At 39.1% G+C, this 15,029-nt stretch overlaps 1 long non-coding RNA gene across 1 annotated transcript in view; it reads right to left on the bottom strand.

Moving 5' to 3' along the window:
• The window catches only part of LOC121818719 (uncharacterized), a 71,458-nt gene extending 57,468 nt beyond the window's left edge, over window positions 1-13,990 (bottom strand). The window contains exons 1-2 of the long non-coding RNA XR_006058786.2: window positions 13,846-13,990; window positions 11,755-11,823 (exon numbers count right to left, since the gene is read on the bottom strand). This is a non-coding gene — a long non-coding RNA (uncharacterized LOC121818719). The remainder of the gene's footprint in view (window positions 1-11,754; window positions 11,824-13,845) is intronic.
• Window positions 13,991-15,029: the final 1,039 nt, after the last annotated feature.

The raw sequence follows: 15,029 nt of genomic DNA, 5'->3' as shown, positions 1-15,029 counted from the left end.
CAGACCTTCAGATCTTTCATGAAAAGCCAGAAACTTATGTGAAAATTGATTTTTAAGGGCACCTAACAAAACATACCTAGGCTGACTCAGCCCAGGGACTTCCACTTTTTTTCAACACAGTGTTGTTAAACCTTGTGATGTTGTAAAGCCAGCTCCCCAGAAAAAATGGTAGCATAAGAAGCAAACAGTGGGGATATATAAATAAGCCAGAGCAATGGATTAGAGCAGAAAATGAGCAGGCTAAGAAATAAGCACTTAGGAAAACTTAGGAGAACTTTAGGTCCTGGGCAAATTATTTACTTCATTTGTGTCCAGATGTTTCCATTTTTTAAAAAAAAAATTTATTTCTTTATTTTATTCTTGGATATGCCGGGTCTTCGTTGCCTCATAGCTTTTTCTCTAGTTGCAGTGAGCAGGGGCTACTCTAGTTGTGGGGCATAGGCTTCTTATCACAGTGGATTCTGTTGAGAAGCACAGCCTCTGGGGCACTGCTGAGCTCTGTAGCAGAGGCTCGGTCATTGTGGTGCACAGGCTTAGCTGCTTCTCTGCGTGTGGGGTCTTCCCAGATCAGGGGTCAAACCCGTGTCTCCTGCCTTGGCAGGTGGATTCTTTGCCACTGAGCCACCAGGAAAGACCTCAGTTTCTGAACTTACAAATTAGAATTATACTTGCCTTATCTCGCTTCTTAAGACTGTCTAATGGAATTATGTGAAGAATATTAAAACAGGTAATACACCATGGAATTAGAAGGTGTCCCTCCTGGAGACAGATGATGTATTTCCAGCTTATTGAGTAACAATTAACAATATGATCTTCTGAAAAAAGATGAGAAGAAAAGTTGGGACCAGACTCCAAAAAGCCTTGGATGGCATACACAAGAGGTTTTATATTAAGTCCATAGTCAATTTTGAGACCCTGAAAGTTTGTTTAGCAGCAAAGTGACTTTAGCAGAGCTATAAAGATTTTCCTGGCAACTTTATGAAGTAGACCTTGGAGCTGGAAGAAGTTATAGGCACCACTGACAGAAGATAATTGCCATAGTACTATGAACACAGATCTGAATTCAGACAGTAGCAAAAGCTATGGAAATCAACATTAAGGAGTATCATCCAATTGCGTTTCTGAGTTTCACCTACCACCTCTGAATTATGACTGCTCCGTACAAAGAGTCCTGGAACATAGGACTCTCATAGCAGGCCCCTTTCCACTGGAATTTTTCTGGGCCTGGGGTAGGGATGACACTGATATCCTGACAATGATTTGACATTTGAGAGTAATGTCTTAAGATATTTGGACCGACTTATACCCAAGTCAGAGGAACGTGCCTGTGCCCATCTTCTGCTTCCAGTATGGTCTCCAGATAATCATCAGGTGATTTCTATCTCATCTGCTCTGATTTCTCCCTCCCTTATCTCCAGGTGATACCGCCTCCCTGGTCACTCAGAGGACCACCAAGATAAACTCATCCTGGAATGACTGATTTTTGATTAGCTAACATGTCTTGAGTGCTTGTTAAGGAAATGCACTGTATAAATATAGCTGTATTTTATCTTCATAACTCTACGGAAGGAGGTACAATTATTATTCCTGATTATACTTGAGAGAACTGAGGGGAAACATAACGAAGTTACCCAAATTCATGAAGTTAGTCTCAGGTTAGTATTTGAATCTAAATTAGTATGGCTTCAGGGGCCCCTGCCTTAATCACTATACCATAGGTTCACTCAGTCAGGGAAAAAAAATGATGAATGTAAAGAAATAAACACCCTAAATATTTACACCCTAGGTGTGTGTACCTGATAACTCCCCTGTTTAAACACCAGGTGAGAGTTTCACTTTCATACTAATTTCTATGAAAGAACAAGAGGGATATTATGTATTTCCCTTAAATACAGAGTACCTTTGTTGTTATGAGTAGATGGCTAAATCTCAATTTTGTTATTGCTATTATAACTTTAATAGTCATGTATCATTTCATTTTCCTACATTGTACTGACCATGTCACTACATTATGGAGAGGAGGGCATGGAAGCCTCTTAGCCCACATTTTTGAAAGTACTTTGCATGGCTTCTACTCTACATCATATTATCCTGTGTTGGATTGTATTTGTCAATGTCCTGTTATCATCCATCATATCTAACTGCCTAATATTGTATTGAAATTAAATCTGACCCTTTAGGAGTCCTGTGCAACACTGAAAAAAAAAATGGGTCCTCGACAGTCTTCCTCTTAGATATAGTTGAAAAAGAGGCAGGCATCAAAACAAGCCACCGGAGAGCGATCCTGAATCATCCAAATGATGAGCATACAGTGAACATCTTGCACCAAAAAGATGACAATTTTCTGTAGCGGTGTTGTCAAAATGAAAATGTCTAGCTGTGTTGGTGAGAGACCTGGCAGGAAGATACACACACACACACACACACACACACACGCACACGCACACGCACACACACACACATCCCTTGTAGACTCATCCAGCTGATTTTTGCTGTCTTATCCTTGAAATGAAGACTTCAGGGTCTATGAAATTCTTAAGCCATCAGCTGGATTCTACAGAAGGCTCCTCGCTGAATTAGGAGAGTGTTAGGAAAGCAGTGAGGGAGAAAGGTAACACTACCCCCAGAGCTGGTGCTCAATGTACACTCGTTGGATGAGTGAACTAAGACAAGCACCCAGAACATAAGCAACATTAAATACAACTATGATCCACCACTGTGTTTCTTATCAACTAGTCATCACAAGTTACATGTAGTCCCAACTCACCAGCGTCTGTACTGACTCCTAGTCCCACTTGTAAGGGACCATCAAACAGACATGCCTTCAGCTGCCTCTCTTGAAGTCTAAGTGCACAAGAAATACTTCTTTCCAAAAGCGCAGCAGCAGAGGATCAATGCATTCGCTCACCTGACTCACGCAAGTCTACCGTGTATGCAAATTCTGTTTTGGCTCTGGAAAAGTCCTGTTTGGATCTGGAAAAGTCCAGGCATCCAGAATACCCAGCCCCATCTTCCACTCACCTCCTCTGCTCTGCCAAATATAGGGTTTATGTGTCAGATAAATGCTAGAGAGGACTGACTTTTTGACCCATGTATGAAAATCTCAAAAGCCAAGAAATCTGGCAAATACAAAGCATCGGCCTGAAAAATCCACACTTTCCTCTGGCACCATTTAAGCTGACAAGTTTATTTGAGACAGGCACACTCACATTTGAAGAGCAGGACTTGTGCTAACCATTCTCACATCACTAGCAAAGTGTGTTCTGAGTCCATATTGCACAGCATGCTTGAAGAAGTGTGGATTTTTCCACATCATTTGGTGACATTTTGCACAGTTTCATTTCTGCTCTGTATTGCTAGACCCTACCTTTTTTTCCCTCGCAAATATTCCACTAATGGGATTCCCTTCAGTATTCAGATTCTTTCCTCTGCTTCAGCATCTATTTGTACTGCGAGTGCACGAATCTGTCATGATGTGCCCCTCAGTCAAAGTCAAGCCTCCTTGATTGAAAGGAAAATGATAGAGGTGTGCCGGTGCTGAGGAGAGAGTCAGGGGACCGTGGGCCAGCCTATGAGGGGATGAAGAGATGCATTAGAATTCCAGGGAGAGGTCAATGAGGAAGACTCCAGGGAACCATGGTCTAGCTGGAGGTGCCCGTTCCTAACGGCTCTCCCCAAGTCCAGGTGAAAGGCAGCTTTTAAGTGGCAGGTGAAAGGCAGCTTTTAAGTGGGAGGGGGTGAAGAAGACAATTGAAACCAAAATTGTTTTGAGCTCACCATTTTTCTAGCTATCAGTTCTGAGGTCACAGTCACTAAAACTGGAAACTTAAAAATGACTTCAAAAAGGCAAACGCTAACTAGATTTCACAGTGGATTTCATTTTACTTGGCTTTACAGAAAGAATGCAGGTATTAAATAGACTGTTTCCTGTATACAATAAGGTTAATTAGTAGTGAGGGATGGAAAATCAGTGTAGACATAACTCTTTTCGACAGGTATCAAAAATAATCCCCTGATCCCTACAGACCCCAGCTGCATTGAAAGAGGAGCAATATAAAAGATTCTTCAAGCACAAAATTTGCAAACATTCTCCAGGTGTCCGCAGCACCCGCGCAATAGGCCCTGAGCCCCTGCGCATGGGCTGCTCCGCAAGCCCTTCCACTGCAGTAACTTAAAGGCGCAGCTACTCTCGCTGAATTTTGAGGCGCAGCATAAAGGCTCTGCTTACAAAGCGGCTGGGATCGCAGGCGGAGACAGGAGAACAAAAAGAAGAATATATTGTGGCCTGAATGGGACTTCCCTAAGCTCCTTATCAATAAGGTTAATAAGGGTCTATGCAATTTACTGATCACTAAGATGGAACAAGCCTCCTTGCGCTCCAAATCTCCACGTTGGCGCTGGCTTTTAATACTTTTCACAGCCAATCACATAAAAGCCCCTTTGCCCCGCACCCCAGAGAATAAACTCTGGTTCACCATCCTGGCCTGCATAAAATCGTTGGTCCGTTATTACACTTCTACCTGCCTAGTTAAGCAGATTAACAGTTATTTTCTAGAATTCGATCAATGAGGTTCTTTGTAATTGAAGCTGGAGTACTCAGATATGTCTTTTTTTAAAAAATGCATTTCTGAAAAACGATTTCTTTTTTCTCTGGTTTAATTTTGTTATCCTCAATCGTATGCATGATACAAAAAAAAAAAAATTCCAAACTTCTATCTCCTCTATGAAATACATGTCATATCAAAAAGGTGACAAGAGGGGGGAAAAGTAATTAGTGAGTTCACAGAGTTCAGTAGAAAAGTTAAAATGGAGTAACACATTACTTTTTATGTTAAGATTTCACAAGACAAATCTTGCCTGTGTTTTAATTGCATGTGACCCTGGCAGTCCTACTCTGAAATGAAGTGCCGTAAAATTAAAGATGACAGACGCTCAAAACAAGTCTTGTGATCTTGATTAGACTACAAAGACCACACTCTCTCTCTGCTGCAACTCAGATATCATGGACTGTTTTATTTGGGGAATTGCTTCATTAATGCCTTCTTTGACTAGACATGTTTATTATTTAAAAAAATACTGAATATGGTGATATCTTGCATAACGAAATAATTCCCTAAAACAAAGTTATAAATGAAGAATGTTTAAATACCCCTAAAACCTAATTTTTATAAATACTTACACATAATTATGTGTGTGTGTGTGTGTGTGTGTGTGTGTGTATGGATGTGGGTGAGTAGATGTAGATGTATATATTATATATCCATCTTTGATATGTGTATTACCTATTTTAACCTACAATTCTCTATTATAGCCTGGGAAGCAGAGCAGTTAATCTGTCATATTTCCTTATATGTTCCCAGGTCAATCAAATGTGTGGAACTATACATTATCCTATAAAAACCATTTCTGAGAAACTCTGTCAGATTTTAAACTTTCTGAGCATTGTCTAAGTAGAGGATCAGATCTGACCCACACCTGTATTTAAAAATGATCACCAGATCATTCAACCTAAATTACATAAGCCATAGAATAGATGCTTTTACACCTCGCTTCTTCCTAGTTCAACGAAAGCAGGAAATTTGGGGCAAGTCCTCCCAGCATTAGACTCTTGTCAGTTCTGTATTTTCCCTCAGGCCAGCGCCAGTCCCGCTTTTGTCTCCAGTCCTCTGGGTCAGGGCTTCATCCTTACTATGAGGAGGTCGGATTAGTGTTCATCTCTAGGACTGCCTACCTTCTAAATCTCTATGATTCTCTTACTTTGTCCGATTTCAAGAACACTATTTTAAATTCATATGTTTTGTATTAGGAAACAAAAGGATTTATGCTGGTTATATGGGTGTTCTATCAACAGGGATATATAGATTCAGCCTAGAATCAAAGATTGGTTTCTAGAGTTCATTTTTTTATTGTGCATCTGTAATTCCAGAAAAGTCTCTATACACATTCTGCTTCCATTTCTTTAAATTTGAAATACATATTGCAATTTCTCTCCTACCTAACACCAGGGCTACTGTGAGAATGAAATATGATAACATATATTAAACACTCTTTTAAAAATATGTGAAACGAGGCTTCCTAATCAGTCGTGTTTTTAGTATAATTATTCAATCAGTGGTCTTCAGTGTACACAAAAGGCTTTTTCACATGAAATCTAAATAGTCCTTTAACCTATAATACTGTATTTTCAAGCAGCCTACATACTTGCCTTTAAAATGAAATCTGTGTCCCTGTAGAATTTCTCAAGACTAAGGTCGAAACCCATCAGGTGTGGGATATGTTGTATCTCTCACATGAGAGATTTAATTCACCAGAAGAAGGAGGGATTACAAACATTGGAAAGCATTTATTAGAATCCAGTTGAGCTTAGTGTTGAGAAGTTGAGCTCCACTCAGAGAACTGAGTTATACTCCCGGTCTCTCTCCAACCTGCCTCTGTCTCTGTGTTTATGTGTTTCTCTGCCTCTCTCTGTTTTTTTTCTATCTCTGTGCTACTCCTCTGCCTCTCTCTATTCCTGCTCCTCACTCTCACACCCAGGGCAGGCATCTTAACCTAAAATTCATGGTTCCCGGGATCCCTGGGCTGCAACTGATACTTGAACTCTTAGAACTTTCAGCCTAGATTGTGTGCATTTCACTCCACTTAAAATCTGAAGTTTTCCGTATATTTTCAATGAAGTCTATGATTTGGATTTACTGTTCTAGATTTGCTTTCCAGCATAACAATACTATTATTTTACATCTGAATTAAACTACGAGTGGGTCAAGTCAGATCCTAAGGTCTACCAGGCTCTAAGTACTCTCCATGGATTCCTGTCTGATTGCCTGACAGGACAGGACAGGCTGGGCCAAGGAGTGAAATATAGATCCAACAAAATCAGTTAGTACACACTGAAAGATGATGATGCAATCCTTAGAGGATCTCCTATTGACAATTGATCAAACTAGTAAATAGAAGCACCCGTGAAATCAGGATACTTTGCCTGTTAATCAATGAATGATATTTAGGATTTTAAGATAAATCCAGTAGTAACACAAATAGTCCATCCTCACAATGCCCACTTTTCAACTGTGCCAGACACATGCCCTATGCCTGCATGGTACTTCTACACATTAGCTGCCACAAACCAAAGGGAATGTCATTGCTTTTAATAGGATTACATAGAACCCAGTCACAAACAGGAAGACTAGCTTTAGTCGGAGTAACTGGCCAGTAATTTGGATGTTTAACTAAATGATTGGCTGCCAAATTGACAGGTCATCCACACTGAACTAGCCACTATTCCATGAATTTTCATGACCGGGATCACAATGGTTCATTTGCATGTGTGAAATTCTGCTGTGAAGCTGGCTTTTGAACTGGCTAGCTCAGCCAAAGATACGTTTCCCAGTGCCATGCATTAGTATCCTAGAAATACCATCACATGGGGGTAGCATAGATCTTCCCAAATCCTGCTATTAGACCACCGTCTACACCTACAACTGCTAATCAGCATAACAACTGGGAAGTAAAGAATACAGGGGGAAAGTGGATTATTGGAAAACTAAAATTAACACCAAAATGAGCATTTGGATGGGGAAAGAAGTTTTCGAGAAGCAGTAGAAGTTTGGGGTTTACCCAGGACAATTACTAAGAGCAACTTCCTACCCAGCGAGCATTCAGTGACTATTGAGGCATCATTATTATGGTTCTTAACAAGTAGCTGTTAACCACCTATTACAATACAATGGGACAGACAGGAAACCGATAAACAAAAGCCCCAGGAAATGAAAGTATTTCCCATAAAGGATTTATGATCAAGTTATGGGCTTCCCTTGTAGCTCAGCTGGTAAATAATCCACCTGCAATGCGGGAGATGTGGGTTCGATCCCTGGATTGGGAAGATTGCCTGGAGAAGGGAAAGGCTACCCACTCCAGTATTCTGGCCTGGAGAATTCCATGGACTGTAAAGTCCATGGGGTCGCAAAGGGTCAGACACGACTGAGCAACTTTCACTTTCACTATAGGTGAAAAAAACATGAGGCCAAAAATTAGAAATTATAGTAACCTACATTTATTACTGACTTACCATGGACCAGTTATCTGGCAACAAAATTGTGACATAGCAGTATTTTGATGAATATTTCAAAGATGAGGAAATATAATGTAGATATTATCATTGCCTAAGGGAGAAGAGCTAGGAAGTGGTTTTGAACTAGGTATGTCTACCTTTAGAACAAATACTCTTATTTCCTCCACATTAAAAATTTGGTTAAGAAGTCCAAAATATATTTACTGCCCTGGTGACTCAGATGGTAAAGAATCTGCTTGCAATGCGGGAGACTTGGGTTCAAATTCTTGGGTTGGGAAGATCCCCTGGAGAAGGAAATGGCAACCCACTCCAGTATTCTTTCCGGGAGAATTACCATGGACAGAGAAGCCTGATGGGCTACAGTCCACGTGGTCTCAAAGAGCCAGAGATGACTGAGCAACTAACACTTTCACTTTCATAGTAGACAAACAGTATATCTACTAATATAAAACTGAATAACTAAGCAAAGGAACATTTATGTAATGAAGTATTTCGAAGATGGTTACAACCTGTGGGGGGACTTCCCTGGTGGTCCAGTGGTGAAGGATTTGCCTTGCAGTGCAGAGGCTGCCGATTCAATCCCTGGTCAGGGGACTAAGATCCCACGTGCCGTGGGGCAACTAAGACCTTACACTGCCAAATAATTAATTAATTAAAAATAAAATGTATGTGTTTAAATACTACTGACCAGAGAAATTCTGCTAACAGAAAAGATCAAGTTATGAAATCATAGGTACAGTGTGATACCATTGTTGTTATATATCCTGTAATGTGTATGTATACACACAGCAGAATATTAGCAATGCTTATCTTTGAGTTGTGAGATTATCAGTAATTAATTTTCTCCCATTGTGCCTGGCACATCCCCAAGTTTTTGCTTTGAGCATTTGTTACTTTCATAATTAGAAAAAGACCAAATACAATAAATATGTATAAGTGGTAACCTAAGACTCTATGTAGTAATTGGTACAAACAATAAGATGTGAGGACTTTCCAATGACATCATATTAGAAATCGGGGAGGGTCCAGGATGCCAATGGCTCTGGAAGGAAGGCAGGTGAGGAAAAATGTAGGCCTCAAGGCAAGGTTGTAACATAAGCAAAGACCCAAAGGCAGAAATTGTGAAGTTGCCTTTGGGGAATAAGACTACCGTTTGGCTACAATGGAGAATTCTAACAGAGGAGGGTTCAGAGCAACGAACGACTTCACATCCTTTATGGATCTTGTCCTAAAAGGTGAAACTAAGTAAAGCTTGGATGCCTTTATGTGATAACATTTCTAGGACACAAAAGCATAGAGCACCAGACGTGTCCTTTGGCTTAGAAACCTGGTTAGCAAGCCAGCTTCACAGTGGAATTTCACACATGAGAAGATAGGTAAGGGCCAAATTGGGGAATCCCTGAAATGCCAAGCAAGCAAGTTGGACTTTATCCTGAAGGCAGTGGGGAAACTCTGAAGTTTGAAGCAGGGGGGTAATGAGAACAAAAACGTTTTTAGTAAAATTAATCTGACAGCACAGGCTAAGTGGATTGGAAGGGACACAATGACATGTCTCTTGCCATATGCTTCTTCAAGTTGATATATTTTTCCTGCGAGGATTCTTTCTCAGTTAGGATTATAAACTCTTTGAGAAGAAAACCCATGTCTTAGATTCCTTTGTATCTCTAGCATTCCTGAGGATAAAGGAGGCATTAAACAGTGGATAAATTTTCCAGCTTTGGCTTCAGAGTCCTCTATGGAACTCCCAGCTTCTGAAAGGAGTATCCTTGTCCTCTCTCAGCCTCAGTGTGGTCTTGTAAAAATGGGGACAAGTAACACCCACTTTGTAGGACTGTGGTGAGGATGAAATGAGACAATGAGATTTTGTGTGCAAAGCCCTTGATCAGAAGTGTGCTCTCCTTGATAACTCTTGTTCTAGCTATCACTGTTATGCCTAAAAAAGTTACCAGGACAACTTTACGGATGAAGAAAATGATGTTGATGTTTGAGTACCACTCTCTGTCTTAGACACTGAGTGGAAGAGTGTGAGCCAAATATAACTTGAGAAGCCAATTATCCTATAGGCCAAGTTGGACACTAGAAAGATTTGAAGGGCAAAGACTGACCCAGTGAAATGGAGACATACAGAGGCCAACAGGATCTCTGTAAGCCAGAGTAAATCTGGAGCAAGTTAAAGAGAGATAGCTGGCTGGTCGGGGCTTATACTGTGCGGTGTGTGCTCACTCATGTCTGACTTTTTGCGACCCATGAACTGTAGCCTGCAGGGCTCCTCTGTCCATGGCATTTTCTAAGCAAGAGTACTGGAATAGGTTTCCATTTCCTACTCCAGGCGATCTTCCTGACCCAGGGATTGAACCGACATTTCTTGCATCTCCTATATTGGCAGGTGGATTCTTTACCACTCTGCCACTTACTGTAATAATAAGTGACATCTGTGAGAAGCATGGGCTACCCACAAGAATAAACAATGATGTCTGGCAGCAGCTCATCCAGAGAAACCTTCCCATTTCTGCTAACTAATATTCACAGTGTAACCTTCCTTCACTGGAGGAGGGCATGGAAACCCACTCCAGTATTCTTGCCTGGAGAATCCCATGGACAGAGGAGCCTGGCGGGCTACAGTCCATGGCATCACAAAGAGGTGGACATGACTGAAGTGACTTAGCACAGCACCACACACCCTTCCTTCACAGTGTCTCCTCCTTGCAGTTAGAACAGGCAGACACCTCCATGGCTGAGAAGAAAATGTCCTGAGCTTGTGGAGACATGACAGATTCTAGTTCTTGGACAGAAAGTGCACGTGATGACTCTGGGGCTGCTCATTCTGTTATAAGACAAGAAAGCCACCAGAGACGAGTGTTATTGTGCCAAAAAGATGCAAGAGCCAATCTGAAGAAATTCCCACTGACCTAAGATGGGATAACTTGGGCATCAAAATGTATAATAACTGCAATGGATTTAAAGATATCAAATATATTTTTTTAAATCAAGTAAAATAAGAAACAAAAATTCACTGCTCTCCAAAACAAGATATACCTAGAAAATAAAACAATATTCTGAAAATTGATGTATAAAGGAAGCAAATCAAGTATTCTGACTCTTATATGAGTAGTATTTCAGGATAACCAAATAGCTGATGAGAAAAAAAAAAATGCACAGGTAAATTGTAGCTAAGAATGCAGAAGGAAAATTTTATACTTATTCTGAAGTAGATAGAGAGTATAAAAAAGCTCCAAGTAGTCATTGCCTAAATTTAAGTACCAACATTTTTGTAATCTTTTCTGCTACTTTTTTCCCTTGAGTATTTTAAAGCAAATCCCAGACAGCATCTCATTTCAACTGTAATATTTTTTTAATAAAAACAGATACCTGAAAAGCTACTGTTACACAATTACTATGTCCAGAAATTATGCTGAAAGTAAAACGAAACTATATCAGATAGAAGTGAGTTTTCATTAATTATCTTACCTAACCATGAATCAATTCACAGAACACTTAAGTATAAAAGATAAATCAGTTTTTATGAGCAAGACTGGGGGAGGGATTACCATGACTGACCACTACTCTCAAATGGACTTGGTACACAAAAAAACAATAGAAACAGCCAGAAATTATTCTAATATACCAAAATTGATAGGCTCTGGTGCATTTTAATTTACCTGACAATAGAGAAGAGCTTTACTTACCTTTCTATGTAAATCTGAGGCCTGATAATATCCATGCTATTCCCACCACGAAGTAACCATTGAGTATATCTATGAAGGAATAAAAAAGAAAGGCTACAGAAAAGATGTATATAATCCCCCAAATTTTCTGTCCTATGATCTAATCTCTCCTTTCCATTTAGATTATTTGTTTAAGACTTCTGCAAGCAAATCCCTCCCCCAGGCAAACACAAAAATGACTTACAGAACTGCCATCTATATCCATGAAACTGACTTTTTGTTACCTTTTAAAATCTTCAAAATCCTAAGGAAGGCTTCTAAAAAGCCTGTGGTGTTACAATTACTGTTTCTATAGCTGTTATTCTGGCCTATATATACATACATACATACATATACACACACACACACACACACACACACACACACACACATATATATATATATGCTTTAAAGGCTGACATTCCAAGGAATTGAACAAAATGACATCTCAGCTATAAATGAAAGAAAACAGCAACCTATGTATGTTCATGTAAAGTGTTATTTTCCATTGATTCAATTTGATAATTTCTATACCTTAATTTTAAAAGATTTTTTCTCTTTCTTATCTTTTTCAGTTTCATGGTTACAACTTAAAAAGAAATCACACCCTTCTTGCCTGCCCTCATTATCTCTAACCTATGCTGTTTATCTGCTTTCATTACGAGAACCTCTATTTCCAATCAGCAGTGAAAAACAAAATACATTCTTCCAGAAAAAAAAGCATGGTCATGTATTTCTCAATGTCCTGATACGAGCCCAGCACAATGGTCTGAATAACAGAATTGTTAACACACAAACAGAAAAAGCAGCAATGCACCTGCTCTAAGACACATAGAAAGGCCTTTTTTCTGTTTTTTTTTTTTTTTTAATGTCATTTTGCCTGAAACTCACATAGAGTTATCATGGAGGTGAAGGGAGGTAAATGAGACAACCCTTTTAAGTTAGGAAGTTTTGGATTGACATGTGTACACTTCTATATTTAAAATTGATAACCAACAAAGATCTACTCTATAGCACAGGGAACTCTGCTTGATGTTAGATAACAACCTAGTTGGAAAAAGAATTCTAAAAAGAATAGATACACGTATGTATAAAACGGAATCACTTTGCTATGTACCTGAAATTAACACAATATTGTTAATCAGCTCTACTCCAATATAAAATAAAAAGTTTTTAAAAATTAAATAAAATATGAGACTAGAATGAAAAATGAAAACGTGCTACTTGCAACAAAGAAGATATTGCCCATTTCACATTTATGGGTGCAATTGCCCTGATTTGCTTTTCTCACCAGGAAGCAATAAGGCTGATTCATCTTTAAGGGAACATTGGTGAGTGGGAACTGGTACTTATGTTGGGTAATGGAAAGTGGGCTCCAGCACCCCCAGATCAGCATGGAAAAATTAGTGGTGGGGTGTGTGAGTGAGATGAAGGAGAGAGTCCCACATGGGGGGTGGATGTCAAAACATGTCACTCACTCAAGAAATTTATAGGCAGAAACACTGCTCTAGCTACTTAGAATGACAAAACAAATCTTGTCTGTTTCACAAGGCTCAGCCTTGATTAGCTCAAATCCAAAATTTTATGAGTATAGTTCTTAATAGTACTCATTTATTCCTTCAAATTTCCCCCACTTTCATTTGATATCTTTTGCCAAACTCTCTTAAGACATACATATACACTCCCCCATGTACATGTATACATATATATCTGTATTACAGATACATAAATATACACATGTATAGGTGGTATGTGTACCTAAAATAAAAATTTGACTGTTTTTATCCTGTTTTTCATCCATGAAATTCCAGTTTGTAGCAGAGATGGTAGCTACTAAATAATATGACTCTCCATCTCATCTCTTAAAGATGAAGCTCAGGTCAGTTTAAATATGTCTTTCATGAAAGGGATAGATTATTGACCAAGTGCATGAATGAAAGGAAGGCAGCTTTTAAATTCAAAGCAAAACTTGAAAACTCTAGAAGTTAAAGAGGCATTTTTGGTAAAAAAGAAATAGGTAAAGTTGTAAAAGAGAAAATCCCCAGTTTTGGGTCAGATAAATTTAACTCTGACCTCTGTCTCCATCGTCTGTTCTGCTGGCTGCATGTTCTGGCACAAGTCATCTCCAAATTTTAGTCTTCTCGCCTGTAAACGGGAGTGATAATATCCACCTCAGTGAGTTGCTGTGAGCATTGATGAGATACTGTACAAAGAGTCCCTAACATGTAGTACGTCCTCAATAAACGACATTTGTTATTTTTGCCATTCTTATGTCAGGAGGAAAAGAGCCAACCCTGGAGGAACAGAGGAGAGATATTTGAGTCAGTGCGCAGATGTTTTCCGTCCTATTTTCACATTCCACACCACTTCAGTCTGACCCAAAAACACAGACGCCAGCCAGAAGGAAGCCCACCCAAGAATCATAAAGATAGATGCCAAACTGAATTAGTTAACCCCTGATTTAAATACAAGGACATTATATTTTATGAATCAGTTCCTTAAGTACCCCACAGACCACAGGTATAGAAAGCCCTTAACTAAGTTTATTTTTTAATGTTGAAAGTACATGAAATACAAAGAAAAATATAATAAACAAGCATCAACCCACCCAACTGCAGAATGTTAGCACTTTGTCAAATTTGCCTCAAACTTTTTAAATAAAAGGCATGAAACTTTGCAGATAACTGGAGTCTCTTTTGTTCCCTGCCGGATTCCCACTCCTTTCCCATCTCAGAAGTAGCAATAATGAATATGGAATGGCTCTGTCCTGAAAGTCAGTGTTTTCTACTTTTACCAAGTAAGTTGCATATGTAAACAAGAGATGCCTTATGGAGTTTTACATTGTTATACACGGATACACTATGTAGTACTCTGAAACTTTTTAACTTTCATTTTGTTTTTAAGAGCTCGGCCTTCTGATTCATATAAATGTAGTTTACTTAGTCAAATGCTATACAGTCATTATTTTTTTTAACCAAGGCAATTCTCCTTGAAGAAGGAAAAATTAAACCCAATACTTTTTACCAGCGTTATCAAGATATATGTTTACCTTTTCAGAATTACTTTCTCTCTTGCAGGCATGTCTCCTTGTACTTGTGAATTGCTGATGATATTACTAATTATTATTTCATTCAATCTATATTAATTGTGAACCTTGCATGGGAAAGGCACTATTTTAGGTGGTGAGAATACAGAAGAGATGAAATCAAACATGAATCTCACCCTCAGGTAGCTTGTTGTCTGATAGAAGAGATAGG

The sequence above is a fragment of the Ovis aries genome, chromosome 2, assembly GCF_016772045.2.
Source record: "Ovis aries strain OAR_USU_Benz2616 breed Rambouillet chromosome 2, ARS-UI_Ramb_v3.0, whole genome shotgun sequence".
NCBI lineage: Eukaryota > Metazoa > Chordata > Mammalia > Artiodactyla > Bovidae > Ovis > Ovis aries.
Note: the sequence above shows the minus strand (reverse complement) of the source record. Positions and strands in the feature narration are given on the sequence as shown.